The sequence below is a fragment of the Stegodyphus dumicola genome, chromosome 4 (assembly GCF_044657685.1).
Source record: "Stegodyphus dumicola isolate Sdum_Otavi_A_Nest chromosome 4, ASM4465768v1".
In the NCBI taxonomy this organism is placed as follows: Eukaryota; Metazoa; Arthropoda; class Arachnida; order Araneae; family Eresidae; genus Stegodyphus; species Stegodyphus dumicola.
Genome location: NC_140771.1, coordinates 188,646,062 through 188,660,515, shown reverse-complemented (window position 1 = coordinate 188,660,515; position 14,454 = coordinate 188,646,062). Strand labels below are relative to the sequence as shown.

At 31.4% G+C, this 14,454-nt stretch overlaps 1 long non-coding RNA gene across 2 annotated transcripts in view; it reads right to left on the bottom strand.

Moving 5' to 3' along the window:
• Positions 1–14,454, bottom strand: part of LOC146997774 (uncharacterized) — a 58,822-nt gene that overhangs the window by 17,049 nt on the left and 27,319 nt on the right. For both annotated transcript variants that reach the window (XR_015040531.1, XR_015040532.1), the window contains exon 2: positions 1,169–1,355. This is a non-coding gene — a long non-coding RNA (uncharacterized LOC146997774). The remainder of the gene's footprint in view (positions 1–1,168; positions 1,356–14,454) is intronic.

The window sequence follows — 14,454 nt, the reverse complement described above, 5'->3', positions numbered from 1 at the left end:
CGGAGAAGTATGTGGGGTTAGAGTTCGAGATGGAGTAATCACAGCAACAATTTTGTACAGGTCAGTCATGCCCACTTTGGAAACTAAGTTCAAATTGAGGGCTACGAAGTAAAGACTAAGATAAGAGAAGACTTAAACTTTTATAAAGTATGCCGAACAAGGGTGTTCGGAAAAAAAAAAAAAAAAAAAAGATTTATTGAAAATTCTCAGTTGGACCATACTATAATACAAAATAACATGCGAGAAGTAATCCGTTTTCATCCAACCAGTTTGGAAAATTTCCGTGGTTTTGTCGTACCTTACAAAACTAACAAAATTTCAAGAATCGTGCTGAAAATGAAGATGGAGTAGAAAAATTCTGAAACACTTTAAGAGTGATATATTACTCACTACACAACGTTAGAGCCAAAGTGCGTTTTAGTCCAAACATTTATTTTTTTCTCTCCAATCTGTTGCATAACCAGCTTGGCAACTAGCCGCTAACCAATTTTTTTATATCTGCTGAAATATATATATATATTGTGAAACATATTTTCAACTATTTTCCTTCTATCTTTGGGTTTAAATTCATTTTTCTCTCAACTTTTCCTTTCGGAGATCTGGAATAATCCACATTTTTGGACAGAGCTTTCTGAATTAAGTTTTAGAGATTTTTATTAGCATTAACAATATTCAGTAAGTATTTCTGATTTCAAAAGTTCAATAGCCACAGTATTTCAAGATTAAACGGGCTTTTTCCTCGAACCCCTTAAAACTGTATATGAAAACTAGAAGTTAATATTAAGCTTAAATCTAATTAAAAATTCTCCGTAATAGTGGTTCAGAAGATGACAAGAATTATCTCCCATTATTATTATTATTATAGTGAACTTTATAACAATGAAAACATTTAAAAAGCAGAAAAGCGGATAGATTAGAATTACCAGCAGTGGCAATCTATTGTTATACATGGAAAGTATAAGTGATAATAATTACTCTTATTTTCCATTGATAAATTTGGAAACATAAGAAGAAAAAATATTTATTTTAAAACGATTATTGAAATAAGGTGATGAGGTCTAATAATTTGTCCACAATTGGGCTTTCAATTATTTTCTCGTTAAATAATTTTTTTTCAATGAATTATATAAAAGATACAGAAAATTTTCATCTTAATGAAACATTTTACCATAATTTAGTCTTTTTCATTACTCTGATCCAATTTTCGAATCTGCAAATCTACTCAATAGTAGTGAATTTTCTTTTTCCTTCATTTTCTCCTTTAACGAATGCTGCACACTACCATATGCCATACATATATCGATGTACTTCTCTCAGCTTCGTCTTCTTTCAGAATTTTTCCGATAATCCAGAAACTGTTGAAAAATAAAGAAATAATGACATCATTAACATAAGGTCTCATTATTTCATATGTCAGCTTGCCGTCTGTTAGTACTTTATTCAATTTACATGTAAGTTAGATTTTAAAAAATCTGATGTGTCCATCACATGACTTTCTTATACGAAATATAAAACTATACAAATTTTTCGTGCATTTCATTTAAAGTTATTTCCTCGAATTTCATTAACGATATATTTCTCATTCAATTAATTTAGTTCTCACTTCGCGGCGAGGCAAAAATACATAAAACCTTGAAATATCTTTATTAAAGTTTGAAAAATATAAAACACCAAATAGAGTTAAAACAATTAAAAAACAATTTTTACGATTCAAATTACAGTTTCTGCGTAAAAAGAAGCAATTCGGCCAGCAGGCAAGAAGGCAGTGCACAAAACTAAAAGTGCACAAAACTAAAAGTTTCCTTATGGTCTCACTCGGAAAAAAGACACTGAAGGTGCAGAAAACCTTTATTCACTATTGACCAAAGTTTCAAACGTAAACGATTGTGGCTGGTATGGTAAAACGAACTAGGCTTAGCCACATTTAAACAAATTTTAAATTGTTGATAATTCTACAACAATTGCATGCAGAATGACTAAAGGCATAAAAACCTTAACCGGAAAATACGAGCAACATAATTCAATACATTTAAAGCAAAAAATGCACCATTTGCCAACATATATAAACAAATTTTAAAACAAAACTGAGCTTACTGAACCTAGTAAGAGATTGGGTATGTGGATGTATATATATATATATATATATATATATGAAATGTAATTTCTCATACATTATTTGTTTTGTGCATCCGGGGCAACAGGAATGAGACAAATTTTGGAATATAAAGTGGTAGGTTTATTTTAGCATCCATCTCGTAAGCGTTCTCCTCGTACCTGGAGCAGAAGCCCAAGTTATACATAGGTGTACGTCACGAGGCTCCTCCAATCAGCGATATTAATTGAAATCACGAGGTGACGCTATCTTCTCATCAGGAGTGTTCTTAAGTACTTTATGTAATATGACAGATTTATGAGTTTGGCGATTTGGCGGGCGCCAACAGGTTAATATATTTTATACTAAAGAAAGGATTTCGCCAAAATTTAGGAACAGGGATGCAATTTAGGTAGAGAATCGCCAACACATTATTAAGCAATATTAATAGAATTTAATTCAATCAATTGATTTAAAAATATCATTACAGATTATCCCCCCCATCTGAAAAGGCTTGCAGTCGCGGCCGTCGACCCAAGACAGTCCAGATAGTGAGAGCAGAAAATTTAGTTGTTAGGAAATTAAGTGAGTAGGAAAACTGATTGGATTTACCTCAAGGCACACAAAATGTTATATAAAATATGACATAAAATATTTGAATATAATTAATACGGTATATAAATATAATAAATGATTAATGAAATTATTAATACAGTATAAAATATAATAAATGATTAATGAAATTATAATATAGTAACTAAGTGCAGAACAAATAAAGCACTAATAACATATTGCTGGTTAGCTACGCGGTAATAGGAACTAGTAATATAACTGAATTTGCAAGTTTATATCTTAGGGCATGCCATTCACAGTTTGTGTATGAGTCCATACAATCATTAGAGTTGTCATTCAGTCTCATCTTCAGTCTTTTACTGGTCTTTGGAGATCTCCGGATCATTTAATTAACGCTAGAATTATGGATTAGCATTGGCACTGAAAACATTTGAGTTTTTATGTCACGATACTAGAGCTCTTATACTCTTGTTGAAAATACACATTTGGCTAGGTTTTTAACATATTTTGTCACTCTATTTTTCTCTTGATAACAAAAAATTTAACTTCCAACATCCATACCAGTTTTTTGTACACGATGCTGCAGAAACATAAAATGAAATTCAGAAATTTCAACAACTGAAATTTAACTTTTTCAACTGTTGCTACAATTTATAACACAAACACAGGAAAACATGAGCTCAAGGAAATGTGAGGGTATAGTACTCTACTTGTAGTATAGCCTCAATTGAGTGTTTCCCACACGGAAAGTGCATTGAACCTGAAACTCAAGTTTGAAGGAGCCCAGTAAAAGAAAAGGGCAGACAAACTTTTCAGACACTGAGAGATAAATCAATTATTAAGGGGGACAACAGGATGAAAACTAAAAGAAGGGTTATGGATAGTTTATTGATTTATAAATTTTGATTTATTCATGATGTAATTTAAAGTTCTCGGATGGATAATAGAACCTTAATTTTGACGCATGTACAATCTCAGTTGGTTTCTTCCGTGTGAAAATTTTCCCTGTAGATTTCATAATTAACTTCAGATAATTTATTCATAATCCGATAAGTGCCTGAATAGGGTGAAGTCAATTTTCTAGTATTTGGGTATTCAAATTCCTCGTAAAGGACAAAATCTCCAGGTTGAAATTTAGATTCTACAAATCTGATGTCATATTTAGTTTTATTCTTTCGGTGGTATTCGATAGTTCTTTTCTTTGCTAAAGCCCTTGCTTCATTTAAGGAAGGGTATTTATTTTGATCAATTGGAGATTCAAAAGGGAGGTTACCAAATAGTAAGTATGCTGGGGTGAACTTAGTTACCGTATGAGGGGAGTTGTTATATTCGATAACAACTTGCTCTAGCACTTTAGTCCATGGTACTTTTTTAGAAGAAGAATTTACTTTACATTTTAGTCGACTTACTATTGATTGATTTACTCTTTCTACTTTACCATTTGTCTGGGGATGGTGAGATGAAGTTAAAAGTTGTTTAACATTATGCTTTTTAAGAAATTTTTTTAATCTAGAGGAAGTGAAGGCTGCATTCCTGTCACTCAGAATTTTTTCGGGGACTTGTATTTGAAATATTTGTTTTAGACAATTGGCATAGGTTTCTGAAGTTACACTTTTAGAGGGAAAAGCCCAGACATATCTTGTTGCATGGTCAATAACTATATGTTAATATTTTTTTGTAGAATTATAATAATTAAATCCTCCCACAGTGTCAATAGAGAGACATTCGAAAGGTTTGAATTTGAACTCCCGGGTGACCAAAATTTTCATGGGTTTTATTCAACAATTTTAATCTTAAAGATTTAGGTACTACAATTTTATAAAAATTCTTTTTCTTAATTACCATCATATTTAGTAATTTTATGGCAGTTTTTGACATATACGCTAAGTGCATTACCTTTTAGATATCGAGCTACATTATTAAGCTTCCACGTTTCATCTTTATCGAAATGAGTTTTGTTAAAGTACTCAAGCCATGAATTTATATCCATATCATTCTGCGCGTCAAAGGGAATTATACTTGTTTCAGGTTCAGCGCTAGCTGCCCTTAATGAATCATCAGGATCAGAGAGGTTTTCATTAGCCATTATTCTTTTAATAATACTTTCATAAATAAAACTAATAATACTTTATAAATAAAACTAATAATACTTTCATAAAAAAAATTAATTCAAAAATAATACTCTTTAAATTTTCCCAAAACAATATTAAAACCAAAATACATCCTTTAAATACCAATACAAAATTTAAAACACATTTATACCAAAATAATACTTTTTAAAATTTTCAAAATAAAAACACTATTATTAAATCAGTAATTATAATTCAATAGTAATAATATCATTTGCATCGCCAATCTTTTTACTAATTGCTTTTGTTTTTACTAATTGCTTTTGTTTTACTGTTTGACTTATTGTGACGAGAATACGAGTGATGAAATCGACACGAAAATACACATTTTTGTGCACTCTTGATTAGATTTTCGCAAAACACGATCAATCACCACACAAGCACAAAGCTCTCGAGAGCAACACAGAACGGCGTAGACGTAGGGAAAGATTTCCATCCTCAAAAGTAGGTCAACGGTAAAAGCACATTTGATGAACGACGAACTTACGATGGAAACACAGATCACACATCACAGGGGGCAGAAGGATGCTTCTCTGGACGTAAAATAATCTGCAGTATACCAGAATACAGGTAACAGAACGATGATTTTCTTGAAGCAAGAACGCCTACAGAAAAATGTAGAAACATAGAAGTCGCACAGCGGCAAATTCATCTAAAGTGCGTAACATTTTATCCGTATAATCCCTTGGGGTATTTTCTTTTTTAGATAATCCCTTTGAAGGTGGAATCCTACCGGCTTTCTGAAATGTAATTTCTCATACATTATTTGTTTTGTGCAGCCGGGGCAACAGGAATGAGACAAATTTTGGAATATAAAGTGGTAGGTTTATTTTAGCATCCATCTCGTAAGCGTTCTCCTCGCACCTGGAGCAGAAGCCCAAGTTATACATATGTGTACGTCACGAGGCTCCTCCAATCAGCGATATTAATTGAAATCACGAGGTGACGCTATCTTCTCATCAGGAGTGTTCTTAAGTACTTTATGTAATATGACAGATTTATGAGTTTGGCGATTTGGCGGGCGCCAACAGGTTAATATATTTTATACTAAAGAAAGGATTTCGCCAAAATTTAGGAACAGGGATGCAATTTAGGTAGAGAATCGCCAACACATTATTAAGCAATATTAATAGAATTTAATTCAATCAATTGATTTAAAAATATCATTACATATGTATATATATATATATATATATATATATATATATATATAATGTGTAGACATATACACATACATACATATGTATTATACATATATATGTGTATGTATACATACACATATATATGTAATGTTTTTGAAATCATCACATATTTATATAAAGCCGGTAGGATTAACCTGGTGCAAGTTTTCCCGAATGGATTTCGAACTCTTCTGCCTCAAACTACCAATGAATCATCAAATTCGTTTCCGGTGTGTGATTTAACGGCATATTTTAAAAGTGCTCTGAAATCATCGAGTATCTGCGTGTTCAATAGTGAAAAGTATTTCGAATCAAGGTCAGTGCCTCCAACGTAGTGAAATATCGTTACTGGTTGTCGCTCGCTTCGAATATTTACAATGTTTGTTCATTTGCAATCATCGCGTAAAAACAAAATTAAACATCCAAAGTGCTTTGAAGGTCATCAACCTCATTAATGAAATAAGAAATGCTAAATAGTATTTTGTGCTCTCTTGCATGTTCAGTGCTTTATTCGGAAAATTCTTCATATTCTAAGAATGCTATATTATCATACGTCATCAAATATGATAGTGAAGTGGGTATTAAGTTTCAAATGGAGTAAATTGTGTTTTTGAATGACTTTGCATTATAAGTAATTTTCCATTTATAAGTAACTGCGTTGTTTTATGATTTATTAATGGTAATATTTTGCTTAAATCATTTTGAGATCAAAGTTAATAATTTAAAAATTTTATCATTTATTTAAAATGTAGTTTTGCATTTCTGAATTGGAAAATAAAAATTATTGAATTTGATAAAAATTAGGTAAAGAATTTGAGGGTTTGACTTAGGGAAGGTTCCTAATGTGAATAAGATTTTTGTACTATTGTTTACATTTCTTTGAATTTAGATTTTTTTTTTTTACTGTATGTTAAGAATGAAATTATTGTTTGAAATTTTTGAGTTGTAGGAATTTCTTTAATATTTTTATGATAAACGTTGAAGGCTGTCACCTATGAAAAAATACATTTTTTTTTAAATCTAAGTATTTTTATTTTTTCATAAAATGGAGTGTGTTTTTAATATTCATATGGAATGACAGCAGTTCGAAAAAGGCCAGTTGCCTCTACAGAAAGAACGGAAGCCTTTTCTACAGTAACTGCTAATTTGGCAAAGCTTTTGGTCACTTGTGAAGAATATTAAACACAAGTTTGCTCAACTGATAAACCGATATGATGGAAATGCTAGTATTTAGATAAAGTTGTGGAGTCTTCAAGTTTTGTAAAGAATAAGTAAATTTTAAATGTCTTAATAATAGGGAAAAATTTGAAATTGTGTTTATGAATGATGTTTTACAAAATTTTTATATTTTAAAATGCCTTCCTTGAAAAACATGATTAAATAATATGAAATTTGGCATCTTAATTTGTAATATAATAGAAATATTTTCATCAACAAAAATTTGAAAGAATTTTATTTGAACATTTAGTTTGCGAAAAAATTTGAACTTTTACCATGTGGAAATATCAAGAACTTTACAAAATTTCATTGGACATTCTTATCTCAAAACACTAAAATGTGCAATTGTTTTAAAAGAGTACAGTGTCTAAAATTATTAATGAATTCAAAATTTTATGCCATTCAGTGAAATGTCAAAATTGATTCAAAATATCGGTCAAAATTTTATAACAATAATTTTTTGTTTAAAAGTTAATATGTTTGTATTTTCAAAATTATATCTTTCACATTTTGCTGCTCTAATGCTTGCTCTTCCACCCTGCTCACCCAACGTTTCTTTTGAAGGGGGGGGGATATGTAAGATATAACAAAATATGATAGTTTCAAAAAAATAATTGACGACCTCAAAATTAACATTCTAAATTTGGTAATCTGCCCTTAAATTCATTTCTTCTCACAAGTTCTAGACTTTTCTATCTTATGTAACGTTTTAATGCAGATACCTCTTGTCCAATCAAATTAATTCTAAACCAAAACTCTGAACTGAAACTTTCCCACTACCAGCCTTCTTCCTATGAAAGTACTATAACCTTCCCTTTTTTCCGCATAGCTCTCCTGCTGGCAAGACGCTTTTAAACCATGCTGTTGCTGCTTATTTACTTAAGATGACGTTCTAATTCAAACTGCAATTTATGTATTCAAATATAATTAGGAAACATCTTGTCTGAAAAAAGATGATTTGATATGAGTGGAAAAAAATAAAGATTGTGATTTTTCAAGATGTGTTGTGCTAAATTGCGTCATCATGCTTTCCACTCTGCCACCTTCAAGCCACTACGGTCTTCTCGGTCATCTACGCAGTATCGTAAACTGTTGAGAGTTCCACTGATTTCATCTGCGCTTTTAAAAATCATTACATATATGTGGGTGGGGAGTTGAAGATGATATCCTTAAGAAAATAACACTTCCACACGTCCACACCACAAAACATTTAATGAATAATAATTGATAATAGAATAGCTACAGATTTGAATTCAAATAACAGTACCGTTGCGCGTTCTCGGGCTTGTTAGATACAAATACAACTCTGCATGACTAAGTAATTAAAATAGCTACACAGCGCCTACTCGTGCTTGCTATTTTAGCAGACTTCGTTTGTTACCCCCTTTGCGTGAAATCAACATCTGTCTATCCTTCACCTCGCTCTCGCTGTCGGCGCACACGTGATGCCCTCTGGTGGCTGTGTTGAACTATATATATATTTGGTGCGGCCGATAGCAACCAAAAAGGGAGGTGCGCAACTACCTGTTATAGCAGTCCTATATACTAAATTTCAATGTTTTGAGGTTACTCGTTTTTGAGTTACTCGTTTTTGCGAGATATATACATACTCTTCTGAACCAATTTTAAATCAGTTTTATACATATTTTTGGGGAAAAGAGCCCTTTTTTTCTGTCCTTATGTACAGATGCCATGCAAAAACATCGTTAAATTGCATATTTTCGTTGAAATAAGGTAACCGGTATTTTTCGTGATTACAATACTTCCTTTACTTCGTACAAGAAAGTAAAAATATGTAAACTATCAGATTTTGATGGATATGTGTCTCGCTGGCATCTTCAGAATTCAAGCAGTTTTCATCTTCAGAGGGAAAACCGAGGAAGAAAAAAGTTTAAATCTGAGACCAAATTTTGTCTCCAGCTATTAACTGGCTGTCGTAATAAAAGAGTTGGGAAATGCTACAAGATCGATAGGTTAGAAATTCTCGTCCGAAAGTTTCAGGAGGTTCGTGGACCTTCCAAATCGAAACGACGTTCATCCATCACCACTGCTAAATGGGATAATGTTATTTTTTCATCTTATTTTTTTTTTTCTTTTTCAGTGCTCTCGTTTATTCCTCCGTAACAGTTGGTAAAGCATCTGCTTCTTAACGTCGCTTGTTTTTTCACTTTGTTTTCTAAGAGTTAAAGAACGACTAAGTGTTTATTGGATTTTGATTTGGCGAGAAAGATTTTGATACAAGAAGTTTATATACACAATTAAATTTTACGAGTATAACTAATGTCATAATACTTAATTATTGCTGTCATTACTTTCCCATACAATCGTATGGATTCTTATTAAAAAGATTCAGAACTTAATTCACTGACGGTACACACCACAGCTATACATTCTGTACTGATACTTTAAAATATAGTACTGGCTGTCCACAATATAACCCATGAAGGACAAGAGACAACAAAACCATATTTAGTGGACAAGTATCGGAAGGTTCAAGCGTGAATTGATTAAAATACAGTCCCGTATATCTTGCGAAAATCGAAGAAATCTATATTTTTGTGGTCATTACGGCTGGGAATACTTGCTGCAAAATGCTTTTCATTTGAAAGAAGGAAGACTTGGATAAGTGCTTGAATTATGGCAGTTCATATTATTTCTACATGCTGCTCAAGCTCACTTGACATAGCTTAGTGGGGTGCACGTTTGTCATCGAGCTTACGACGTTTCCGGAAAGCGAAAGAAGTTACCTGTGTGCCCCTGTGCAAAACATAGAACAACTGTATGCCACGCTCTATAACTCAACATCCTGCTTAAACTTGGCCGCAAGAAGCCTTGAATATAGAATGTATTAACGGACTCAAAACTCTTAGAAATGCTGCGTTGGTTGTTGTATAAGGTATTTCTCTCACCTTCTTGGCATGTCTTCGTGGTGGAGTGGTCTCCACGCTGGGCGCGTATTCTAGAAGTCCGCGGATCAATTCCCGGCCAAGGCGTTGCTAATTTTTCAATTCTGCTGCTTCCAAATATGTACCTAATGTCGCTACAGTGGCGCCCGAACTAAAGTGTTGTGGATGATGATTCTCCTCACCCATGATTTGGCGATTCAGTCCCCTAAAAACCCCAGTCGCCCTTTAAAAAGGGGAGTATGTGAGGTATTTCTCCTATCTTCTTTGCATGCCTTCGTGGTGGGGTGGTCTGCACATTGGGCGCGTATTCCAGAGGTCCGCGATTCGATCCCCAGCAAAGGCGTTGCAAATTTTTTGATTCCTGGCAAAGGCGTTGTTAATTCTATTGCTTCCAAAAATGTACCTAATGTCTCTAGAGTTGAAAGTGTTGAAAATGCCTATTAGGTGGGTAACGGAAGTAAAATTCAGTGTCATCTTAAGGGAGTGGTGGAGCTTTGTGACAATGCATAATCCAAGAATAATATTACTTGTGCTACTGCGTGGCAGATAAGAGAAAATACCGTTAGTTCCCAAAAGCTTCCACTGAACTTTGATTTAAACTATCTTAAAAGATTTAGCCGCTGGTCAATAAAGGAATGCTAATGTTGATCGCTACTTCTGATATGTGTTAGTATACAATATCTTTACATAAAAAAATAATAAAAAATTTAAAAAACTATAATTGAACAGCGTGGAAAATAAACTAGATGAAATTACTAAATATTGCGAAGAGATGTGCAACTGCGCTACCGAGTGCAATACCTGAACAACATCTTGAAAGCTATACATAACTCTGATACAACCATTACTCAACCATTGATTTGCCACAGATGAAGCAAGGGCAATTTGTCGACGTCGTTGAAACGTCATGATATGACCGCTTTTAGACGTGGTCGTTTTAGCATCTTTTTCATAGTTCACCAGCGTTACTTGTAGAATGAAAAGAGACTAAATCTGCCCTTTCAAGAATCTGAAGTCCGCATAAGATTTACTTTGCAATGTTTCATTACTTTATTTCATCTAAATATATTAATCTAAGGTAGATTCATTAATTGAAATATAAATTTAATATATATACTTGAATTATTAAATTTAATTAGTACTAAAAATACGTGCTGAATTATTGTTTAAGATGTTGAAAAATAATTAATACTTAAAATATTTTTCTATAAATATTATAGCAAAATATTTAAAAATGAAACTAATCTATAAAGTAAGTTGCATTTTATGTTCTATAAGTAGTTATGCATTTTATATACTTTAAAAAATTATATTTCCGAAATCAATGCAAATCACATGTTAGCAATTATTTCACTGCTAAATATGACTTTATTTATTATTTTTGAAGTAAAGACGAATTTAATTTAATTAATATGGTGACATAATATGAAACATTTTACCGCATACAGAGCAAAAAGTACAATTTTCGCGAAGATGTATACACGGATAAAAATAGGGCGATTTTAAGAATTCCGAGAAAACGTCCAATGTCAAAAGACGATGCCTATCCATGCATTTTTAACGTCTGTCCAATATATATGACGGAAAACTCATCGACGGTCTGGACAAGCAGAATGGAAAAATTAATGGAAAAGGAGAAAGGAATTTAACAATTTTAATGGAAAACGAAAAACTTAATGGCTTTGATAAATTACTAATAAATGTTGACATCAAAATTAGAGAAACTGTGAACAAAAATACGAAATTCATCACTTATAAAAATTCTGATGAACTGTTTGTTATGTTTTTACGTTTTCCCGTGCATTCAAAAATGCTTGGTTTAGTCCTAGTATTACGGTACACTCAAGATTTGGCGACATTGACATTACAAATGTTTTCGCGAGCCCGATAATTATTATTATTATTATTATTATTATTATTATTATTATTATTATTATTATTATTATTATTATTATTTGTAAATTTCGTATTTTGTGAACATTGTTCGTAATTCTATTCAGTTGAAATAATTCTTCTAGTCTATTTAAAAAAGATTCCATTAAAGTATGAGAAGAACCCTCGAAAGGTTTAATGCAATCGAATAAATCGCTGAAACGTTGCACTGAATTCCATATATATGTTCGACATTCCATATATATTATTTACTGGATGATTATATAAACGAACAGCTGAGCTCGAGGTTTGCGCGCTTTGGCTAGATGCCAAATTCGAAAAAGTTAGTCACGGAACATGTTAGTAACTACGCGATAATTTAATTCCATCTTATTTTCAGGAATCTTTTCTTCGCGCTTTTATAGCAATTCACCGTCGGAATTAAATACTGGAGAGCTTCAACACAGAAAGAGAACGACATACAAAAATATAATGATGACTGTTTATTTTGAATTGAGGAGAAAACTTCGTGGTAATGCCGAATTTCTGCTTATTTTGTTTGTAAATATCCGCTTGCAATGTGCTAACATCGTCTGTACAGTTAAATAGTGTTCTGGTTTTATGTTTTATGACTTTCCAGTGATTAAAATTATATTATGGTTTACTAATCTTCAGTGGCTCCAGCGGTGCAATATTTGGATACACGGATTCGGTTATAACGTCGTGCAATATTTGGATACACGGTTTATCGTTTTATTTGGATACACGGATTCGGTTATAACGTTCTAAGTGCTATACCGTACATCATTCATTTTAATGAATGATGTACGCTATAGCACTTTAATTCATATTCATTCATATTAATCGATTATTGTGTTCATGGTACAGGTTGGGGCTCAGACTTTGCGCAATCGAAAAAATAGTGTTAAGGAAACATTAGCATTTCTATGAAATATTGTAATCCATAATTATGCCATACTTAATTGTGTAGTATTGAAAAACACTAAATATTTTTTTATTGATTGTAAATTACATTTTTATTAATTGTCGTTTGGTACCTATTCTTCCAAACAGTGTGTAATTCGCGTTCTTTAAATATTGCCGTTATGTATATCTATTAGATTATCTCAATAAGTGAATGTTGGAAATTAGGTTTTGTTCTTTATTAAATTTAAGCATATTCATTATACTTAAGTAAGTATATTGAGTCATTTAAGTATAGTATATTCATAATTTAAGTATATTCTTCGTTTACATTTTATGTGCTTGTGATAACAAAGAAATTCATAATAAATAGAAAAAAAAATGTTTCATTCTATGCTATTTAACGAAGAGCTTACTTTAACGTACTTAGCTTACTATTGTGTACTATATTATATAAATTATTTTTGTACAGTATCAAAAGGAAAGTTAGTGATTATAAAAAGTGCCTGAAATGATCATTTTAATCTAGCTCTATTCTAAAATATAGAAACTAAAAATAGGTAAATACATTTACATATGATCGAAAGAAATGTTGTTAAGAAACATCAGCATTACTAGTAAATACGGCAATTTATAATTATTGCACTTTTCATTGCTTGCCATTTAGAAAACACAAATATTTTTTTATTAATTGGAAATTTCAGTTCTGTAACCTTTCTACTTCTATTTGTACTTTCAAACACGTTGTTAGGTTATTATTTCATTTTGATATGAATATGGGAATTTATAACATTTAAGTATATTTTTGTATGAAATATTTTTTATCACATTTATTAACTTCTTTATACTCTCTTTCATTTGCATATCTTGGAGATACAGAAGTTAATGTTTATATTTTTTACTGTGAAACGCGAATGAATTTATATTTGAGTTCAGGTAAAATACTGATTATGTTACCTTAAGAACCCTTTCCTAATTTATCATGACAGCGGCAATTTTCAATGTCTCTGAGATTTAACAGAAATAAATGTGATAATTGTGTTATCAGAAACGCTCTTTTCTTACCCATATATATCTTTAATTTTATTTATGTCTCACTGTATTTTAGTTACTTAAAATCTACTATTAATGTTATATGTTTATAATAACCACTTTCATAATTACTCTAACTTAAGGAAAAAAATGTTGAAATCTTAAACAATCCTAACTTAGAATATTTGTTACTTAAAAAATATAGTTAAAAGTACTGAAAATAATGAAGGCTATTATTAATTATGCATATTTAGTCTAAAGATAAAAAAAGGTATTATCTTCTGGTTTTCAGGAAATGATAAAATATTTAAACTTTAGATAAATACAAGGAATACAAAATTTTAAAAAAGAAGAAAAATATACTCATTATTAAGCTTTTTTTCTGCATAAATCAATATGTAACACAAGGACATAATAACGACATTTTCACAACTCTTGCAAAAAAAGTGGAATTTTGCGAACATTTAGACGTCGTTAAGATGTCGTGATACGATGCTTTCACAACCAAAATATCACCTGCGAAAGCA